Below are 23,878 nucleotides of genomic sequence, written 5' to 3'. Positions count from 1 at the left end.
ATACTTATTATAGTCTGAGATCTGGCTGCACCCCGCTTTCTCAGTTTTTACCTTCTCAGCAAAACTTGTGTCAGAGATTGTGGGCATTTCTTTGGAACGCGTCGATAGCATAATTCAGAATGGCTTGGGTATGCGCAAGTTCTCGGCATAATGAGTTCCCAAAAAATCTGTCAGGAGAATAAAAGAGTGACGGCATTAAGAGAAGTCTTCTTCCAATTTGACCGTAATGCTGATCAATTTCGCTCACGAATAGTAACCATGGACGAAATATGTTTCTACTATCATGATCCTGAAACGAAACAACAGTCAATGGAGTAGTAGCACTCATTTCTCCCTCGCCCGAAGAAGTTCAAGACACAGAAGTAGGTTGAGAAACTGTTTGCAACATTCTTCTGGGATAAGTATGGAGTCGTATTCATAGACTACCTCCGCTACGGTTAGATATTTAATCCAGAATCTCTACATTACTTACAAAACTGAAAGAAAAATTCGAAGTTCAACGCCGCGGAAAATGAAAAGAAATGAATTCTGTTTCTTCAGGAGAATACACCTGTCCATAAAGCCCCTGCGAACACAACTGACATTGCATAATCTAGGATTTCAATGTCTAGATCATCATTCTTATTCCGCAGATTTAGCTCCATCTAACTATTACGTGTACTTATTTCCCAAATTTAATAACATTTGAAAGGACACCATTTTAGATCTGACAGGGGTAGTGCTACGAACAGTGGTGCGAGGAAATCTTCAGATTTTTTCTTTTCTGAAAAAACTGGTGCACTGTACAAGGTAGTATATTGACTCTCGGGGTAGTGTAGAAGAAGTAAAACTTCACCATTCCACGTGCATTCCTTCTGGGTTGGGCTACGAATTTTTCAGCAGTTCCTAGTCAATATGATAGACGTCACGTCAGTATTTTGAAACAAAATACGTTAGGGAGCACTACTAATAGTATAAGCCAATTACTAACTAAAGATCAGCACTCTGACAATACGTTTTATTAGGAATCAATTTAATTCCATAAATTTATTATCATTTGCAGGAAGAGAAAACACAACTCTTTTTATCCCCTTCAAAAAATTAAGCACTGGTAGTTGCAAAGTAACCTCCTGAATATTGAAAGCCGAGAATAATGTTTCAGAAAAAAGAAGTATAGAACCTTTAAATAAAACAAAATATGAAACTGAAAACTTCAAACCTGGATAAATACAAACAAGTTACGTAACTGGTTTTACCTTTCTTTTGTTTCCAATCGAAGTTGATCCAATGAGAAGAAAACAAATCAACCAAATCCAGTATTGTTCGCGAGGCACAATAATTAAAAATCATAAGAAAGAAATATAACTGAAATCTACCTCAAAAGGCGCTAAATTAGAAAACAGAAATATGCATGCATACCCAGACGCTCAAAGAAGAAAGCTTGAGGACTTATCTGCCACATAGTAAATGCATGGAGAGTAGACTACAATTTGACAATGAAATTGGTTATGATACTGATATATAATACTACATGTAGAATGTTTAAAGATTGTAGGAGTCTGGGGGGGCAGTCTAGGTGGCAGTCAGGGGGGCAGAAGTAGCTACTAGGGGGGCGCTCGCCCCCCTTGCCCCCCTCTGGCGTCGTCACTGCTAGTAACACTACACTTGTAAACATAAAATTTAGCTGTATAAAGGACTTTGCCTCCTATAAAAGTTTTTTTTTTTTAATGTGGAGTGCTTAAATTTAATTAGCACCTTATTTCATTGATAAAATGAAAATATATATTCGGTACATTCACACCAATTGCAATTAGCTTACCTTTCTTCAATGACTAAGTAAATTCAAAATTAAAAACACGCAAACTTAAACCAAATCTCAATTACGTTACATTCGCGCCAACTTTGAGTTTGTTTTCCTGCTATTTTAAAAATATTATAAGACTAATGTACCAAAATACATAATACATTCAGTGTCTTTTGTCTCAAATCTACTGTTATGCCTTAAAATCGAATTGTATTAGCGATTTTCCATTTTTACCAGGTATACTTGGATTCGCGTACGCAAGGGTGAGTTTCGGAATTAAACCACCTTAAGCAACATATAACGTCAAAAATTAAACATGTACTATATTAAAATATGAACACAAACATCTGAATTAAAATAAACTTAGGAGCTTGATCTATCCTTAATGAGATTCTGCGTACTCCATTGTACGTTCGTGCAAGGGGATCTGGGAAGACTTCTGAGTGAAGTCAGAAGAGTGGGACAATATACTTGTTAATGCATATAAGGCTAAGAAAATGTTATGGGTTTTATCTCAGAATACACTTTGCAGACTATACGTCAACCAGTCATATTTATTTTCCCTTTTCAATCGCCACATAATTGAAATTGGGAAATTGACGTCACGTCCTTGTGGTGTAAGCTGGACAATTTCAACAGTACCAATTTAGTGTATTTAGTGTCTTGAAAATTATTGTTTGATTAAAGAGCAGCTTCATCTATCATTCACCATTTATTTGCATGTTACTTGCCAGTTCTCTATGTTGCGAATACTGTTTAAGAACTTGTGGGTCGTTGAACGAAATTTTATATAAGGATGACCAGTTGACATCTTCCTTGGTTTTGAGATGGACAAGCATAAGAAAATCAAGAATTCAACATAAAACCAACTAAATAAGCAAGATAAACATATTAATATCTGGGGAATGGTATATGTAAGTTTTCCATATTGTTGATCCTCTAATTGTCGGAGGCAACTATTGATTATTAAACAATTAAAACTAATTCGATTGTTTTCGATCAAAAGGCAACTAAATTTTGTTCTGGCACTCATTATAAACATATCTGGAGAATTACATTTGTGAAATCTCAATATTTTCCTTGTAGCCTATACATTGTTGGAAACAGTTACCGTACATTGTTTCCGAGAACCTCAGAGTCAGGATTAATTTACAATAAAACAAAACGGCTCCAACCAGGGAGTAATCTACACCCCCTAACACCCCCCAAATTTCTTTACACACACCCCTGGATGGGAAAGGAATACTACCCCAAATCCAATTGTATCAATCAGTACCGTATCATATAGGTTATTTATTACATCAAGTTAAAAATGGTTTAGTGTTTAGGAAAGAAGGCAATATTCTTATTTATTTATTTCACTTCAAAATACGAAGCGACCTCGTTCTCATATACGGCTCCGAGAACCACATGATCTCATTGTTTTGGGCGGTGTTTCGATCAAAACAATTGACTAAACAGACCCGCTCATAGCTATACCTACCCTCCTGGGCTCCGCGATCTTTTCCGAGGTAAGAGATTGATGGACAGATGCAGATGACTGAAATTGGCAACGTCTTAAGCGGTCATTCACCTACCTCTTCATCATACGGAAAAATTTGACAATATAGTAATAAGCCTATACCAGATTCAGTTGCTAAGTGCTACTCTGTATGTGGTGTATCAACGGACTGAAGTTAGAAGGGTGTAGTCAAGACGTTTTTAGAAATTAAAAGATCGATCGAAGTAAGAATTAGATATATTTTAGACTGAGTATAGTGTTATGCAGGAACGCATTCGTCGCTAGCTTAATTTCTTGTAAAGTATATTTTTATTCACGTAAATTCATTGAGCGGATTATCAAAATTAGGCTACATTAAAACAGACAAAACAGAAAGATACAAAATATTTGTAAATTTATAAACTGGATTTCTGGAAAACAAAGATATTCAGAGCCAATAACGTAGCCAGGAATGGGCAGAAGCCGAGATTAAGAGATCAAATAATATTACAACAATTAATGTTAACAACAGGGTTAGAATATTAAGATAATGAAATTGCAACTATCTACATTATTAATTACTAAGCGAATGTGATTTCAGCATGGGACGAGGGAATTCTTTTCCAGTTAATGATTTGAAAAAAGAAAACACTAAAACTTGCTGGGGGTGAATAAATTGAAATAATGGCAGAATTTTGCAAAATGATTACAATAATTCGTAAGTAATCAATTTATATGTAATTACTAGGTAAAATAATGGTGGTTAATTCCTAATACAGTGAAAGCACTGGAGTAGTAGAAAATGGATCGATCTGGGCCAACATAGAACATAAGAGAACAACTCACAAGCCCCTGGGAAATTGAGCACCGTACACCGTGAGCCCACGGTCTTTTACGACCTCCATTTTAGGGGTGAATTTATTCCCTTTTATGAGCACTTTTTAGAGGGTGTACTCATTCTCTTTTACGAGCACATTTTTAGGGGTGAACTCGTTCCCTTTTATGAGCATATTTTCCAACCCCTATTAACACATAGAAGAACATCAGACTACGTAACATAACGAACATACAGCAGAGCAGATTGAACTCGTTCCCTTTTATGAACACTTTTTCAGGGGTGAACTCGTTCTCCTTTATGAGCACATTTTAAGGGTGTACTCGTTCTCTTTTATGAGCATATTTTTCAACCCCTATTTTAACATAGGAGATAACACATAAGATTACGAACACATAGAAGAGAAGATAACACATAACACTACGTAACACACAGCAGAACAGATAACACAAAAGAGTACGTAACATAACAAGGGTGTATTCATTCTCTTTTATGAGCATATTTTTCAACCCTTATTTTAACATAGCAGAAATTACACTGAGACTATGAACATACAGCAGAACAGATAATACATAAGAATACGTAACACACAAGGGTGTATTTATTCCCTTTTATGAGCATATTTTCCAACCCTTATTTTAACATAGCAGAAATATAGCGAAGATTAAACATAATCCATTTTAAATGGTGTACTCATTCTCTTTTAAGATTACTTTTTCAACCCTTAATTGAACATAGCGCATCAGACAGAGACTACGAAACATAACAGGGGTGAACATAACGAACACGAAACATAACAGGGGTGAACTCGTTCCCTTTTCCAACCCCTATTTGAACATAGCGCATCAGACAGAGACTAAGAAACATGACAGGGGTGAACTCGTTTTCCAACCCCTATTTGAACATGAGACTATCAACACTACGTAACACACAACAACCTCCATTTTAGGGGGTGTATTCATTCCCTTTTATGAGCATATTTTCCAACCCCTATTTAACATACTGAGACTATGAACACACAGCAGAACAGATAATACATAGCACAGCTAATAAAAGAACATGGCTTATTTTCCAACCCCTATTTTAACATAGCAGAAATTACACTGAGACTATGAACACATAGCAGAGCAGATAATAAACACAACCACCTCCATTTTAGGGGTGTATTCATTCCCTTTTATGATTACTTTTCCAACCCCTATTTTACCATAGCAGAAATTACATAAGATTTTTTTTCAACCCCTATTTTAAGACAATGAATACCTATGTAACATAACGATTGGATACGCTCTTTGAACCGATTTGGATGGAACTCGGCATATGGGGGTTTTCGAGCATGCCGAATTTCATACGTATTTTTACCTGGCTCTTATAGTTTATGTGGGATACGCCCTTTGTATGACACTTAAAACCTAATCACTCGTAAACGAAGCAACATATTGAGGTGGTGTTTCCACATTTAGCAATAGGTCATCAGGTACTACATGTCCCAAAATTAGTGGTCATCGAGGTCAAAGGTCAAAATACTTAAAACCTAATAACTCGAAAATGGATCGACATACTGAGGTGCTGTTTCCACATTTAGCAATAAGTCATTAACTACTACATGTTCCAAAATTAGTGGTCATCGAGGTCAAAGGTCAACCCAATAACTCGAAAACGGATTCACATATTGAAGTGGTGTTTCCACCTTTAGTAATTGGTCATCAACTGCTACAAGTTCCAAAATAATGATCATCGAGGTCAAAGGTCACAATACTTAAAACCCAATAACTCGAAAACGAAGCAACGTATTGAGGTGGTGTTTCCACATTTAGCAATAGGTCATCAGGTATTACATGTCCCAAAATTAGTGGTCATCGAGGTCAAAGATCAAAACTCGAAAATGGATCCACATATTGAGGTGCTGTTTCCAAATCTAGTAATAGGTCATTAACTAGTACATGTTAAAAAGTACTGACCATCGAGGTTAAAGGTCAAAATACTTAAAACCTAATAACTTAAAAACGGAGCCAAATATTGAGGTGCTGTTTCCAAATCTAGTAATTGGTCAGCAACTACTACAAGTTTCAAAAATAATGGTCATCGAGGCCAAAGGTCAATCTCGTAAATGAAACCACATATTGAGATAACGTTTCCTCATTTAGTAAATTTGTGTGATCTATTCAATTTTGTACAAAGCAGGAAAAAAGTGAAGAAGGAATAAATTTGAGTGGCTTATATACTTATGTATTAATGAGAAAGAAATCAAAGGAGCACAATTTTAACTAGCTCCAGAATTTGTGTACCTTTTTGGTCTATTCAAATGGATTAACAAGAAAGAAAGCAAAGATTATGCCGTATTAATTAGCTATGTATTATTTAAGCAAAACGAAGGGCTAAATTTGAGAAAGCGAACATGGACCATTTTACTCAAATTTGGATGGAGTATTTATCTTTGTATGAACCAGAAAAAAATAAAGAAGATCCGTTTTAACTAGTTCAATATTTCTGTATAATTTTGTACTACCCAAATAAACGAAATTTTATTTTTGTACCAATCACTAGAAAATCAAAGAAGGGTCATTTTATACCTTTTTTGTGCTATTCAAATAATAGAGGGAACAAATTTCAGTGGTCTATTTTATTTTTGTACCAATCAGAAGAAAAGCAAAGATATACCATTTTAACTATTTAAACAAACGAAAAGATAAATTTGAATGACCTATTCAATTTTGTACCAACGAGAAATGCCATTTTGTACTACTCCAATAAACGAAGGAATACCAACCAGAAAAAAAAGAAGTGAAGATTAGGTGGATTATTTTCTTTTGTACCAACTAGAAAAGAGAAGAAGAGCAACTTTAACTAGCTCAGTATGTACTGTTTACACAAACGAAAATTGACCATTATGTAACTTTTAAACTACTGAAATGTTCTATTTTTGTATCAATCAGAAAAACCCGAAGAAGGATCATTTTAAGAAGTTCATAATTTCGATGTTCTACTTTTTATACCAACGAGAAAAAAATGAACTAGCTGAATATACGAAAGAATAAATAAAAAGTGACCTATTCAATTTTGTACCAATGCTGAAATGTCATTTTTAACTGGTTCAGAATTTTACAACTCAAATAAACGAAGGAATTTAGGTTTGTACCACCGAGAAAAAACAAAGTATTGTACCATTTTGGAGTTTTCAAATAAACAAAGGACTTATAATTTGTGTCAACTCTAAAAAGGATCATTTTAACTAGCTGAGTATTTTATATCATTCTGTATTATTTCAAAAAGCAAAAGGAAAAAGCAAAAAAGGATCATTTGAACTAGTCTAATAAACGAAGGCATAAATATGAGTGAGCTATTTAATTTTGTAGCAACCAGAGGATTATTTTATACCATTTTGTACTACTCAAATAAACGAAAGAATAAAATTGTAGTAACCAGAAAAAGCGAAGAAGGCCCATTTTAACTAACTAAGAATTTCTGTACCTTTTTGTACTATTTAAACAAACGATGGAATACATTTGAGTGGCCTGTTTTTTGTACTAACCAGAAAAAGCGAATACCTTTGTACCAGCCCAATGAACGAAAGAACAAATTTGAGTGTTCTACTTTTTTATACCAAACAAAGAAGAACCATTTTAACTAGCTCAAACACAATTTTAACTAGCGCAGAATTTCTGTAACGCAAAAATTAATTTGGATGGAGTAACAAGAAAGAAAGCAAAGATATGTCATATTAAATATTTAAATAAACGAGGGAATAAATTTAAGTGATATATTCCATTTTGTACCAAGGAGAAATGCCATTTTTATCTAGCTTAGAATTTCTAGTGCATGTTGTATTATTTAAACAAAACGAAGGGCTAAATTTGAGAAAGGGAACATGAACCATTTTACTCAAATTTGACTGGAATATTTAGCTTTGTATGAACCAGAAAAAAGTGAAGAAGGACCATTTTAACTAGTTCAATATTTCTGTACAATTTTGTACCAATCAGAAGAAAATCAAAGAAGGGTCATTTTAAATAGCCAAGCAGAAAAAAGGAATGAATTAACACTTTGTACTAATCAAGTAAACGAAGGTATAAATTTGTACTGACAAGAAACGGAGAAGACGTTTATTGAGGTGCCCTATTTCCTCTTTTACCAACGAGAACCATTTTTAACTGGCTTAGAATTTTATACCTTTTTGAAAAATTTGTATCAAATCGAAAAAAGCAAGGAAATACCATTTTAAATAGCTCAGCATGTTATAGCTTTTTGGGGTTTTCGTCTACTCAATTTCTTGACTAAGTTGTACTATTTAAACAAACAAAGGAATAAATTTGTGTGACCTATTCACTTTTGTAGCAAGCAGAAAAAGCCCCTTTTTACTTTTGTATCAACCACGAAGGTCCATTATAACAAGCTCGGTATTTTTATAGCATTTTGTATTACTCTAATAAATTTGGGTGGTCTATTTCATTTTTTGTAACAATCAGAAGAAAAGCTCAGAATTTTATACCTTTGTGGTGTTACATTTTGTATATTTTTGTGTCATCCAGAGAACAATTTAAATTGACTCTCCCTGACAATTCAGTTGCCAGAGTCCAATGTTAGTTATCTATTAAATTCTTAATATTACAGTACTACAAATTGATCCAGTTAACAGTTCAAGTTCTTCTATTCTTACACAATCAAATGCATATGCTACAGTGGGCTCAGTGTTCATTTACAGAATTAAATAATTGTTTATCTTTCTCTAGAAACAATTCTACTATTTTGTTGATATAATAATCACACTCTGTAATGTATTCATATACCAGATTAAATTTTTTCTCCACAGTATAAGTGTTCTTAATATTACAACCTTTAAAATGCTTCTTTATATAAAGTTTATAGATTTTCTCTCATTTCACGTTTAATTAAGATCGTCCACACCTTTTGCAATAATTCGTAATCATACTGCAGCAAACAGTTGTGATCTTTTTCATTTTCATTATGGTTAGAACATGCTTCACATAATAATACTGAATTTGGTGTGTACTCATTAAATAATTGTATAACACATGTATCACTAATACTTTCACCAGTACACTCGCACTCATTAGCTTCCACTCCAAAACAGGTAATACTTGAAATACTGCCATCATCACTTTCCGGGAGTATTTCATCATTATATCTATTACAGCGTCTAAAATAATACACTTCTTCTATTTCTTGTGTTGGATATATGATTCTCACTTTATCACGTAATTCATCTGGCAAATCAGGGTCAGACGGGTGAATTAACAGTATAGGTTTTTCGTTTTCACACTGAATTTCTTTTTCTCTAGGTGAAACATAAACAATCTCCATGCTAGTCATTTTTCTGCTCTTCAGCAAAAACAAATCAAATAAATAATTTTATATACATACAATAAAAGCATTCTATGCATTCTCCGTGTTTAATAATATATTTCAAGGCAATATAACCTCATGATGTATGTTCTATTATTTTCCAAATATACTCCATAAACTTATATTCCATTATAATAAAATACATAAATGCAAAAATATATATTTGTCTTTTTGAACTTAGACGAGGAAGGAAAGCCTAAAAAAATAATTGAATCGTTGAGCAATAGGCAGTATACTAGCATACAACTGTTAGGTAACGCATTCGTAACGTTGTTTAAATATCTGCAGCAACATGGAACTTCGAAAACTTCTCTTACTTTGATATAATCTCTTCTTCTGCTGTGATTCAAAATGGACAAGTATGCTGTTATGATTTGTCGTCATTCATCAGTTTTCTTTAGAACGCTAATTGCTATGTAGTCTGTTCTACACAATTATTACGCAACTCTGGTTTGTTAAATCTCACGTTCAAATATTTTATGAGCCTGACACAAAAATATAAAAAATGCAACACCACAAAGGTATAAAATTCTGAGCTTTTCTTTTGATTGTTACAAAAAATGAAATAGACCACCCAAATTTATTAGAGTAATACAAAATGCTATAAAAATACCGAGCTTGTTATAATGGACCTTCGTGGTTGGTACAAAACTAAAAAGGGGCTTTTTCTGCTTGCTATAAAAGTGAATAGGTCACACAAATTTATTCCTTTGTTTGTTTAAATAGTACAACTTAGTCAAGAAATTGAGTAGACCAAAAACACAAAAAGCTATAACATGCTGAGCTATTTAAAATGGTATTTCCTTGCTTTTTTCGATTTGATACAAATTTTTCAAAAAGGTATAAAATTCTAAGCCAGTTAAAAATGGTTCTCGTTGGTAAAAGAGGAAATAGGGCACCTCAATAAACGTCTTCTCCGTTTCTTGTCAGTACAAATTTATACCTTCCTTTACTTGATTAGTACAAAGTGTTAATTCATTCCTTTTTTCTGCTTGGCTATTTAAAATGACCCTTCTTTGATTTTCTTCTGATTGGTACAAAATTGTACAGAAATATTGAACTAGTTAAAATGGTCCTTCTTCACTTTTTTCTGGTTCATACAAAGCTAAATACTCCATTCAAATTTGAGTAAAATGGTTCATGTTCGCTTTCTCAAATTTAGCCCTTCGTTTTGTTTAAATAATACAACATGCACTAGAAATTCTAAGCTAGATAAAAATGGCATTTCTCCTTGGTACAAAATGGAATATATCACTTAAATTTATTCCCTCGTTTATTTAAATATTTAATATGACATATCTTTGCTTTCTTTCTTGTTACTCCATCCAAATTAATTTTTGCGTTACAGAAATTCTGCGCTAGTTAAAATTGTGTTTGAGCTAGTTAAAATGGTTCTTTTTTGTTTGGTATAAAAAAGTAGAACACTCAAATTTGTTCTTTCGTTCATTGGGCTAGTACAAAGGTATTCGCTTTTTCTGGTTAGTACAAAAAACAGGCCACTCAAATGTATTCCATCGTTTGTTTAAATAGTACAAAAAGGTACAGAAATTCTCAGTTAGTCAAAATGGGCCTTCTTCGCTTTTTCTGGTTACTACAATTTTATTCTTTCGTAAAGGACTAATATATTTACCTGTCAGGTGGCTGTGGTGTTTAACTTTGTAATTTTCATATGTAAATTTCTTACAACATAGAGGACATTCAGTGGTTTTCTTATACATTTCCTCTTCTTCAAATGTCAATACATCCATTTCTTTTTTGTCGTGAATCCGTTGAATAATATTATATAATTCATTTTCTATGCGAAACAAAAATTCATCAGATGCAGATCGATCATCGTCTTTTTTTCGTCTATAAAGTACAGGTTTCGTTGGTGTATTATCACTCCAGCACACTTTGTACGCAAAACTGCATGGCTCATGATGCTGAATAGGACGGTATACGATATATCAGGATTATTATCAGAACCGCTAATTGGTTTCAAAATGCTTTCAAAATCTGCTATAATTATTGCATCCAATTTTAAAGTGCTCACAATTTTATTAAATTTAAGTATTTCACCAAAATTAGGCATTTCGATTCGTGATACTTTATGCTTTCTACATAGGAATATAAGTTTATGGAGTATATTTGGAAAATAATAGAACATACATCATGATGTTATATTGCTTTGAAAACATATTATTAAACACGGAGAATGCATAGAATGTTTTTATTGTAGATGTATAAAATTATTTATTTGATTAGTTTTTGCTGATGAGCAGAAAAATGACTAGCACGGAGATCGTTTATGTTTCACCTTGAGAAAAAGAAATTCAGTGTGAAAACGAAAAACCTATACTGTTAATCCAGCCGTCTGACCCCGATTTGCCAGATGAATTACGTGATAAAGTGAGAATCATATATCCAACACAAGAAATAGAAGAAGTGTATTACTTTAGACGCTATAACAGATATAATGATGAAATACTCCCGGAAAGTGATGATGACAGTGTTTCAAATATTACCTGTTTTGAACTGGAACCTAATGAGTGCGAGTGTACTAGTGAAAGTATTAGTCATACATGTGTTATACAATTATTTAATGAGTATACACCAAATTCAGTATTATTATGTGAAGCATGTTCTAACCATAATGAAAATGAAAAAGATCACAACTGTTTGCTGCAGTATGATTACGAATTATTGCAAAAGGTGTGGACGATCTTAATTAAACGTGAAATGAGAGAGAAAATATATAAACTTTATTTAAAGAAGCATTTTAAAGGTTGCAATATTAAGAACACTTATACTGTGGAGAAAAAATTTAATCTGGTATATGAGTACAACACAGAGTGTGATTATTATATCAAAGAAATAGTAGAAATGTTTTTAGAGAAAGATAAACAATTATTTAATTCTGTAAATGAACACTGAGACACTGTAGCATATGCATTTGATTGTGTATGAATAGAAGAACTTGAACTGTTAACTGGATCAATTTGTAGTAGTGTAATATTAAGAATTTAATAGATAACTTACATTGGACTGGCAACTGAATTATCAGGGAGAGTCAATTTAAATTGTTCTCTGGATGACACAAAAATATACAAAATGTAACACCACAAAGGTATAAAATTCTGAGCTTTTCTTCTGATTGTTACAAAATGAAATAGAGTAATACAAATGGTATAATGGACCTTCATGGTTGGTATAAAACTAAAAGGGGCTTGCTATAAAAGTGAATAGGTCACACAAATTTATTCCTTCGTTTATTTGAATAACACAAAAAGGTATAGAAATTCTGAGCTTATTCCGTCGTTTGTTTGAGTAGCAGAATATGGTATTTCTTTGTTTATTTGAGTAGTACAAAATGTACAATAAATTGACCTTCTCCGTTTTTTTTATTGCAAACAAAATTTTTTCTACTGAATAGGTCACTCAGTTTTAATAGCACAAAAAGGTTAGTTACCATTGCCCTTCTTTGCTTAAGCCACTCAAAATTTGATTAGTACAAAATGTTAATTCTTTTCTTTTCCTGCTTGTTTTCAAAACTGAATAGGTCACAAAAATTTATTCCTTCGTTTATTTGATTAGTACAAAATGGTATAAAATTCTGAGTTAGCTAAATTGGACCTCCTTCGCTTTCTTCGTTTATTTAAATAGCACAAAAAGGTATAAGATACTGAGTTATTTAAAATGGTATTTCTTGTTGATACCAAATTGAATAGGTCACTCAAATTTATTCATTTGTTGATTTGTGTAGCACAAAAATACTCAGCTAGTTAAAATGGCCCTTCTTTGCTTTTCTTCTGATTGGTATAAAATTGAATAGATCACTCAAATTTATTCCTTCGTTTATTTAAATAGCACATAAAGGTATAAAATATTTCTTCTTCGCCTTTCCTTTTTCTGCTTGGCACAAAAAAATAATACTCCATCCAAATTTAGTTTTTTCATTTGTTTGAATGGCACAAAAGTACAGAAATTCTGAGCTAGTTAAAATGATCCTTCTTCTGTTTTTTGATTATTTGAATACTACTGAGCTGGTTAAAATGGCATTTCATGCTGGTACGAAACGTATATAAATTCTGAGCTAGTTAAATTGGTCTTTTTTTCGTTTTTTCTTTCGTTTATTTGAGTAGTACAAAATGGTTCTTCTTTGTTTGGTATAAAAAGTGGAACACCCAAATTTGTTCTTTCGTTCATTGGGCTAGTACAAAGGTACATAAATTCTGAGTTAGCTAAATTGGACCTTCTTCGATTTTTCTGGTTAGTACAAAAAACAGGCCACTCAAATTTATTCCATCGTTTGTTTAAATAGTACAAAAAGGTACAGAAATTCTCAGTTAGTTAAAGTGGGTCTTCTTCGGTTTTTCTGGTTACTACAATTTTGTTCTTTCGTTAAAATACTCAGCTACAAAATTAAATAGCTCACTCATATTTATGCCTTCGTTTATTAGATTAGTTTAAAATGATATAAAATGATCCTTTTTTGCTTATTCCTTTGTTTGTTGAAATAATACAAAATGGTATAAAATACTCAACTTCGGTTTTTCAAATTAAATAGCTCACTCAAATGCATTACTTCATTTAATTGATTTTAGAGTTGACACAAGTTATAATTCCTTTGTTTATTTGAATACCCCAAAATGGTACAGTATTATTTGTTTTTTCTCGGTGGTACAAAACTAAATATTCCATTGTTTATTTGAGTAGTAAAATTCTGAACCAGTTAAAAATGCCATTTCTCATTGGTACAAAATTGAATAGGTCACTTAAATTTATTCTTTCGTATATTTAAATATTCAGCTAGTTCATTTTTTTTCTCGTTGGTATAAAAAGTAGAACATCGAAATTATTCTTACATAAATTCTGAGCTAGTTAAATAGTCAATTTTCGTTTCTTTAAACAGTACATAATGAGCTAGTTAAAGTAGCTCTTCTTCTCTTTTCCAGTTGGTACAAAAGAAAATAGTCCACCTAAATTTTATTCATACTTCACTTCTTTTTTTCTAGTTGGTATTCTTTCGTTTATTTGAATAATGGCCCTTCACTTTTTCCAGTTGGTAAATAAGGAAATAATCCAACCAAATGTTTCTGGTTCGTACAAAACTAAACACTCCATCCAAATTTGAGTATTACAAAATGAAATGAAATTCTGAGTTAGTTTAAAAAATGGTCCTTCTTGCTATAAAATTGGAAAGCTCACTCAAGAGTACAAATTAGTATTAAACTTCTGAGCTGTTAAATTTATCCGATTGTTTGTTTAAAATACGCAATTATTTCTCGTTGGTGCAAAATTGAATAGGTCACTCAAATTCACCCCTTCGTTTGTTTAAATATTAGAACATGGTCTAGAAAAAATGACATTTCTCATTGGTACAATATTCCTTCGTTTATTTTATTAGTACAAGAAGACATATAATTCTCAGCTAGTTAAAATGGCATTTCTCGTTGGTACAAAATTGAATAGGCCACTCAAATTTATTCCTCCTTCCCTTTTTCTGCTTTGTACAAAATTTATCCGTTGCTCCGTTTACAAGCTCTCGATGGTCATTATTTTGGAACTTGCAGTGATTGATGAACTATTACTAAATGTGGAAACAGCACCTCAATATGTGGCTCAGTTTTCGTGTTATTATGTTTTAAGTATGTTGACCTTTGATCTCGATGATCATTATTTTGGAACTTGTAGCAGTTGGTGGCCGATTACTAAATGTGGAAACAGCACTTCAATGTGTGGCTCCGTTTTCGAGTTTGACCTTTGACCTCGATGATCATTATTTTGGAACTTGTAATAGTTGATGACCAGTTACTAAATGCGGAAACAGCACTTCAATGTGTGGCTCAGTTTTCGTGTTATTAGGTTTTAAGTATTTTGACTTTTGACCTCGATGATCATTATTTTGGAACTTGTAGTAGTTGGTGACCAGTTACTAGATTTGGAAACAGCACCTCAATATGTGGTTCAGTTTTCGTGTTATTAGGTTTTAAGTATGTTAACCTTTGACCTCGATGATCATTATTTTGGAACTTGTAGTATTTGATGACCAGTTACTAGATTTGGAAACAGCACCTCAATATGTGGCTCAGTTTTCGTGTTATTAGGTTTTAAGTATGTTAACCTTTGACCTCGATGATCATTATTTTGGAAGTTTATGAGTTATTAGGTTTTAAGTATGTTGACCTTTGACCTCGATGATCATTATTTTGGAACTTGTAGTAGTTGATGACCAGTTACTAGATTTGGAAACAGCACTTCAATATGTGGATCCATTTAAGAGTTATTTGGTTTTAAGTATGTTGACCTTTGACCTCGATGGCCACTATTTTGGAACTTGTGGTACCTGATGACCTATTACTCAATGTGGAAACAGCACCTGAGTATGTGGCTCCGTTTTCGAGATATTAGGTTTTAAGTATGTTGACCTTTGACCTCGATGATCATTATTTTGGAACTTGTAGTACCTGATGACCAATTGCTAAATGTGGAAACAGCACCTCAATATGTGGATCCATTTTCGAGTAATTAGGTTTTAAGTATGTTGACCTTTGACCTCGATGGCCACTATTTTGGAACTTGTAGTAGTTGATGACCAATTACTAAATGTGGAAACAGCACCTGAGTATGTGGCTCCGTTTTCGAGTTTTGACCTTTGACCTCGATGGTCATTATTTTGGAATTTTACTAAATGTGGAAACAGCACCTCGATATGTTGTTTTGTTTTTGAGTTTGACCTTTGTTCACGATGGTCAGTAGTTTGGGGACATGCTTGTGTCATTTCTGCTATGTTAAATTAAGGGTTGGGAACGAAATCAGTGCTACGTTAAAATAGGGGTAGAGAATGTGTTCATAAATTTCTGCTATGTTAAAATGTTCAAATAGGGGTTGAAAATATGCTCATAAAAGGGAACGAGTTCACCCCCTAAAAAGTGTTCATAAAAGGGAACGAATCTTATGTATTATCTGCTCTCCTATGTAATTTCAATTAGGGGTGGAAAAAATGGTCATCAAAGAGAATGAATGAATACACCCTCTAAGATGATTATATGTAGACCGTGGGTATTCGATTGTAATCTTTGCTCGTTATGTTAAAATAAGGGTTGGAATGATTTACGTATTCTTATGTCATTTCTGTTATGTTAAAATAAGGGTTGAAAAATATGCTCATAAAAGAGAACAAGTTCACCCCTGAAAACGAATCTGTTCTATTGTATGTTCATATTCTACTATGTTCGAATAGGGGTTGGAAAATATGCTCATAAAAGGGAACGAGTTCACCCCTAAAATGGAGGTCGTAAAAGAGAACGAATACACCCCCTAAAAAGTGGTCATAAAAGGGAATAAATTCACCCCTAAAATGGAGGTCGTAAAAGACCGTGGGCTCACGGTGTACGGTGGTCATTTTCCCAGGGGCTTGTGAGTTGTTCTCTTATGTTCTATGTTGGCCCAGATCGATCATTTTTCTACTACTCACTGGGCATCTCTTAATAGTGGAAAACTTCATAAGATAACAATCTTTCTTATTCTTCCATGCCATATATATGTGTAGTGTGGTGTTATGAGAGATAACCCTTCCTTTTAGGGACACCTCTCATTTACGGACAAATTATCGTGTTCCACCGATGTCCATTTTAAGAAGTTTCACTCTATTAGTTTAATAATAATAATACGAGTAAATGTTCAAATGTGTAAACTTCCTTTATTGAACCTACCACTGCGAGGATATTATTATTATTATTATTATTATTATTATTAGTAGTAGTAGTAGTAGTAGTAGTAGTAGTAGTAGTAGTAATGCAATAGTTGCGTAACAAAATATACTATTTTCTTTGAGTTCGTTTAAAAATGTATATCACTATTCTGAGAGCACGCCCCTTTTATTTTGAACACCCCCCCAAGTAAAATTTCTGGCGTGCTTACTGGTTCCAACATTTTCAGGACGATTAATTCACAAGTATCCAAAGACTTTCTTGTCACCAAATACTCTTGGTAGCTATTATCGATAACCATTGCTGAAAAACAGTTGAAAAATACAAGATAAATCTAAAATTTAAGTCTTTAAACGAAATTCCATTTCTCGCCCATTTTATCCTAGAGTACGGTTATTTTCGGTGGTATTCCCATAATGTTTCGGGAACTGTATTTGAGGAACTAATATTTTCCTTGTATCCTCTTCGGGCCGGACGCTGTGTCGTATACGACACACGAAGTTAGCATTATTTGTCCTGATAGAGAGACAACATTGCACATACGACACGAGAATTTTGATTTTCTACCTTGTCTCCAGAGTAGGCGCTGCGCTTGTCAGAAGCTTGACAATTGAAGAATGCGTTCGGTTGGTTTGCTATAGTGCCTCTGGAGTTAAGAAAATATCGTGAAAACCGAAAAATTATACGATTACGTTAAGTATTGTACTTCTCTTTCTGTAACACTTTATTTTTTGTAATGTATGTATTGTATATTCGTTGTGCTTTATCTTGTTAAAACTTTGGGGATACGTACGCAGTTTATTATTTTGCTCGTCTATTGTGTGGGGGAAAATAGAGACCATTGTTTTATCATTTGTCGTATGCGACATCATGAAACCAACCGTTACCAAAGATGATTATCCATAATCTAAGGATATCTCATATTTTCAATCTCTTCACTTGGGTTTTCTGAGCATGTGACCAAGTTTTATTTATTGGATATTGTTGTTGTATTGCATAGATCTATTAAGTATGTAATACATATACGCGTACGTACTGCGGAGGCAAGGGGAACAGACTACTATCGTTTTTCACTTTATATTGGTTGAGTTCCAATGTGTCCTATATGGCACATATGATTGTCACTACTCTATGCAAAAAGAAAATATTGTAATTTCTCCTACTCCTTGCATGTATGGGACGAAAGCTTACGAAAATATACATTTTACAAGTCAAAACTGTTCTGTTCTGCTAGTGACATTGAAGAGGGAACACATTGTTGGAAGCAAGTTAACTTGCGAAATGGAATGCAGCTACTTCAAAGTCAGATTATAATAAAACAGTACGACTCCGACAGTTTCAGAACGAGCAATTGATGAGTTTCCAAAGGCTTTGTTCTCACAAAACACTGTCCGTAATTAAAATCGAAATGCTATTGTTTGCGAAAAAAGTGTAGAATACTGAACTACAAACTTACATTTAAGACGGGATTCAATTTTTGCCTATTTTATTCTGGGAAGAGGTAATTGTTTTAGTAGTATTCATAATAAGTATATCTAAACAACTATATTTCTGCAATTTCGATGTTTTCCATATAGCCATTGTGCGAAGCAGGTACATTATTACGGAAAGGGATGCAACTACCAAAACGTGGTCTTGAAACCATTGATAGGCATCCAACTGCTGAGAATCTCAATATCGGATTCGTTGTGCCTTTGCTAGATATCTTATTAAATGCACGAAGCACCGAACGTTTAAAGATTACGTAACATCTTTCAGTAATCGAACTATAGCAACTGATTCGTGCCATAAATGGCCACTGTTCCAGCACTCGTGCGTCTGTTCTCTCAGTAAACGGGGTACTGGAGGATAACAGAACCCCAAAGGTAGCCAACGTATTGAGCCCAAGTTTTCTTCTATTTCTGCATACTATTCGGTCGGGTGTAATAACTTTTGTGCTCGCATTGAGAGAAAAAGTTTAAATGTCTGTAATGTCAATTTAGAGGACTATAATGTTCGCTTCCCGGCTCTCGAATTCAAATGTACTGTAAGTCCTGCTCCAGGAATTGATCGTATAATATGTTGCACATCCCACACAAATCACAACTTCCATTATAACATCTATTTAATCGGATCTAGTCGGAGGAGACATTCTATATCGATGGCATGAAGTCCTAGCCTTTCTCAACTTGAAAGCAGAGACAATCGCAAAACAGCTATACGCTGCTACGAGTTTCATCTGTAAAATTGCCGAGTGTATGGTTAATAAGCATCTCATTTGTTACTTAGAGTCGCACCGTCTGTTAAGCAAGTTTCAGTACGAATTTTGGTCTTTCCGATCCAATACAAACAATCTTGCTAATCACAAAAAACAGACTAAAGAAGCTTTCTTTCATTGCCAGCAGCTTATGGGTATATTCTTCGATTTGGGGATTGTAACACTACTTGCTCTTGCGGAATTGTGAAACACCTCTATGACTGGGGTCTTCGAGTCATATGATGAAGCTGATAAGAAGTCTTACTAGATGAAAGTTGAATTCAAGTCTCTCAGAGTTATTCCTCAAAGATACTGGTGTTCTACAAGACAGTATTTTTAGTCACACTGTGCACTATCTTCGTCAACAATGTGCTGTCGCAGATAATAGCTCCTGTTTAAGGTCTGTTTTACGTTGACGAACTCGTTACGTATTGCCGCTATAAATACCTTCACGATATTACTCGACAGCTTCAATTCACGTTAAATCATCTTTTCCACTGGTCAAACTGAACAGACTGTGGATTTTCTGGCCAAGAATTTCAGTGTGTTCACTTCTATAAATAACGCATTTGTACTGCACATCTAGACTTGCATCTAGGTGCTGCGTCTATTGTTTGTTGAGACTCCTCGATCTTAGTTCTTGAATTTTGATCGTCGCCACATATTCGAAATCATAAGTACTCTTGTCACCTTTCTTCTTGTGCTTTCCCACCACATCTAGTGTGCTGAACGCACTTATTGATTATGATTCTATCGTAGTCTACTTCGTTCCAACGTAGAGTACACTGATTATTTATCTGCTCGATTTTTTCCTGAAATAACTTGACACTGTACATGAGTTGGGGATTAGTGTTATTAGTCTACGAATTACTGAGAAGGTCTTTTCAGAAATTATACAGTCCGTATGGGTTGCATTTTCAACCATCTCCTGTAGCTTTCGTTGCGTGGGGGGTCAAATTTATGACCAGTATGCAGCATATCGTTTGGCTATGCCCATGATGCATTTGTCCGTTTGACATGCTGCAGATAAATTTGTTAGTCTGTATCAATTTTTTATTACATGTCTATGCTCTTCCAACGTGGCTGTTGAGTGCACCAAGGCTCGACTCTCAACTGTTATCACGTATCAAAAGCACACAAATACCCAGAAATACCACCAAGAGTTTGGATTGTTGCTGAAACATTGCCACAGTATTAATGTGTGTTATATGGATGGTTCAAGAAGTGAGAATTCTATTATCAGTTTTTTCACCCAGACGAGAATAATTCAGGATTGAGTCTACGTCCTCTGTGTCCAATCTTTACCACTACAGCAGTTAAGCTTCCTCTCAATCATGTACTTCAGCTTACGCTATGGCATGTGCTTATCCGTACTGACTTGCGAAAAGTTGTAATAAGCATGTAAATTGTCGTTACAAGACATAATTTAGTACAAGTTATCCTTGAGAGATGGTAGCACCTACAACAACAAAGCAATATTGTTGTCGTCTGCTGGGTGCCGACACATGAAGGCATTCGAGAAAATGAACATGGCACAGGAGCCAAGAACGCCACATTGGCTGCGGTAACACCAGAACCAAGGGCGCATATTTCTTTGTAACTTTGGGAGGGGATTCAGATGTGTGTTTGGTTATAGAAGGCATATGTGAAAATTTTAAGACAATTTGAATTCAAATTATGCCAAATATTATATATATATATATATATATATATATATATATAAATTAGAAAATGAAAAAAAAATGAAATGAAATCTTTGAGTTTTACGTCCCACGATTATGCCGGTTAGGCTAAAGGAGATGGTGATGATGAGAAATGAATGAAATGGTGCAATGAAGAAAGTGGGAGGAAACGGGAGAACCCCGAGGAAATCCACGAGCACGGTGTATATATATATAATTCGAAGGGGTCACATAAGCATTGAGGGCCCAGCCCCCCAGGATCGGAGTCCTTGACCAGAGCATTCTCTCTCGTGCTCTAGTCTCCGTAGCTATTTCGTCCAACAGATGGGGTCTCTCACTGGCAGGCAGCTTGCATGGAGGCAGATGACTATAAGCTTCACTCAATATATATATATATATATATATTGACAATTGGCAAATGACGTCGTGGTTCTAACCTTCCGTATTTTGAAGATTATATAATAACACTAAAAGCAGCAGTCTTGTAGAATGTCGAGAATACTCACACATTTCAGAACCCTTAGGAATGTTCGAAAATCTTAGGTTTCAAGAAATAACGTGGTTTTTGATTATGCATTCTTTTATTCATGAAATTGAAATAGCTAGTGCACTCTAACCATTTCTTATTAACTTTGTTGTGTTATATGTTATTAATATTCCTATTTTGTAGAATGATTTTCACGATATGTATTTTGTATTTTTTTAAAAGTTTTTTGCTGTTTTTGTTTTACTTTTTCCTGGTTCAATGTCTCATTTAGTAGTTTTTTTAATTTCAAACACACTTTTTGAACAGTTTATTGTAGAATCTTAATGCACAGTATACGTTGGGTATTGACTGTGACAAATAAACTCGCTGCTGACGAATCCATATTCATTCAGACATTCATTATCATATTTACCTTTAAACAAAATATACTTTTATAAATGTTTTATGCCAAATCTAGAGAAAAGGGTATGTAAAGAATATGGTTAGGATTCAAGTACTGCAATAAATAAATAACTGAAACTATCAATACTTCCACTGTCTTTTCCGTGATTTATTTAGTATGTATCTGTTGTGACTATCGTGATGTCCAACATACCATGGTGTAGGATTGTCAAAGTGTGCACTTATCAGGAAACTTTTTATCTATTTTCCAATTATACAAATTAGTAGTAGAATGAAATCCGTCTTCCACATTGGTGTACCAATTGAATGGCAGAAGATACTGAAAGTGCCAATCAGAATTTCATCGTGGAGAAGTGACTAGTGATCTTTCTTTTTGAGTTTAGCATCCCATGATTATGCTTCGAGCCTCAGAGAGCCAGTGATTATGATGATGAACAAATAGTGGAATGAAGAAAGTTGGAGGAAACAAAATAACTACGAGAAAACCAACGCATATGGTATTTTATCACAAAGTGCACTTGGAAAGAGCTAGGATGCAACCGAACACTCCGTGCAGTTGTGATGAGCAGTCTGTCACTGAGCCACCGGGACTCTCTGCTGAAAAAATTAAACACTTTCGAATCTAGTAGAAGTACAAGGATCCTGGTGAGGTGACATTCTACATCGTAGATCGTGGTAAAGTGAAATGCTTCACTGTGCTTTCTATGATATTCCCACTTATGCTGAAATTACTCAGCAAAAATGCAAAGGTGAATTGTGAATTGAAAAGTGAACGGAAAGGGTAATATTTCGCACTGTTTTCACACTGTACGTTTTTTTCCCTAATGCGGAAAAGTTCCTCTTTTACACAGAAACCACAGAAACCTCTTTTACAGGTTTTACGTAACATTCAACACTTTGAGTATGGCAGGAAATTTTAGGTTTCCTATGTGTTGCGCTACATATCCTCCACTGGAACTCAAACTACTCAAATTATCTTCTGTTAAGTTTGATGTTGTTGGGAGTTCCGTCAACTCACATTTTTGCAAATCAGTCAAGTCTATATATGAAACGGCCTCGAAATTGAACTGCGGAATGTTGTATTGTCAAATCTCTTTCTCTTTTTCCACTCTTGCTCTTAAAACCCTACGAAGATGAAGTTCACGAATGGTCTGTCTGTCATATATGAGCATTGACAGGACTATTGCTTCTGGGTGGCTGAAATATGCATTTCTTTGGATAATGGAATTGACCACAGTACTTAATTCATTTTTCTAACAACATGAGGCATTTATTGTCTTCCACAAATACTACTATCGTTCGGCGTTTTCGTCTAATCGGTAAGATGGTGTATTTAGGGTGCCGTTTGAGTTGACATCGGTCAACAACATCGTTGTCTGGAGATGTGCAAGAAATAACCGGCAAAAACTTTTTGTTCCAAATAAGGTTGTCATTTCAGATAAATGGTCAGCATATACAATGATTGTTTCGTAATCAATATTAAGAACGGTTTTCTTTAACACTTTCCTACTCACATAAGGTATAGTAGTGGTACATGGTGAGGGGGATACATCATGTATTTCTTAGCACAGGTGAAACACAATTCAGTTCATTATCGTGTTGAACTTCATGAAACCTTGCCTACATTTTTTCGGGAACACTCAGCAATGGTCAAGAGACATAAGACGTTCCATTTATAGCTTACAACTTATTCTCTGTTAACTCATGTGATATTATATTTCATATTACTCTTTGAAGTAATTTTCTATCCTGTACAGAGTGTATTCCGTTTATGGCTTACAACTTATGCTTTGCAAATTCATGTGACAGACCTGTTGTCGGAACAAACGCGAATTAACAGTTAGTGACAAATTACACTGCAAATGGATGAAAGTCCAATTAGTCAGCAAGCTCAAATATAAATTTACAAAATTAAATA

At 34.1% G+C, this 23,878-nt stretch overlaps 1 protein-coding gene across 1 annotated transcript in view; it reads left to right on the top strand.

Moving 5' to 3' along the window:
* Positions 1-23,878, top strand: part of LOC145690621 (uncharacterized) — a 53,436-nt gene that overhangs the window by 4,562 nt on the left and 24,996 nt on the right. The gene's annotated exons all lie outside the window — the stretch shown is intronic.

This window comes from Thermobia domestica, chromosome 7, assembly GCF_964235325.1.
Source record: "Thermobia domestica chromosome 7, izTheDome1.hap1.1, whole genome shotgun sequence".
NCBI lineage: Eukaryota > Metazoa > Arthropoda > Insecta > Zygentoma > Lepismatidae > Thermobia > Thermobia domestica.
The sequence above is the reverse complement of the archived record's forward strand: the minus strand, read 5'-3'. Positions and strand labels throughout refer to the sequence as shown.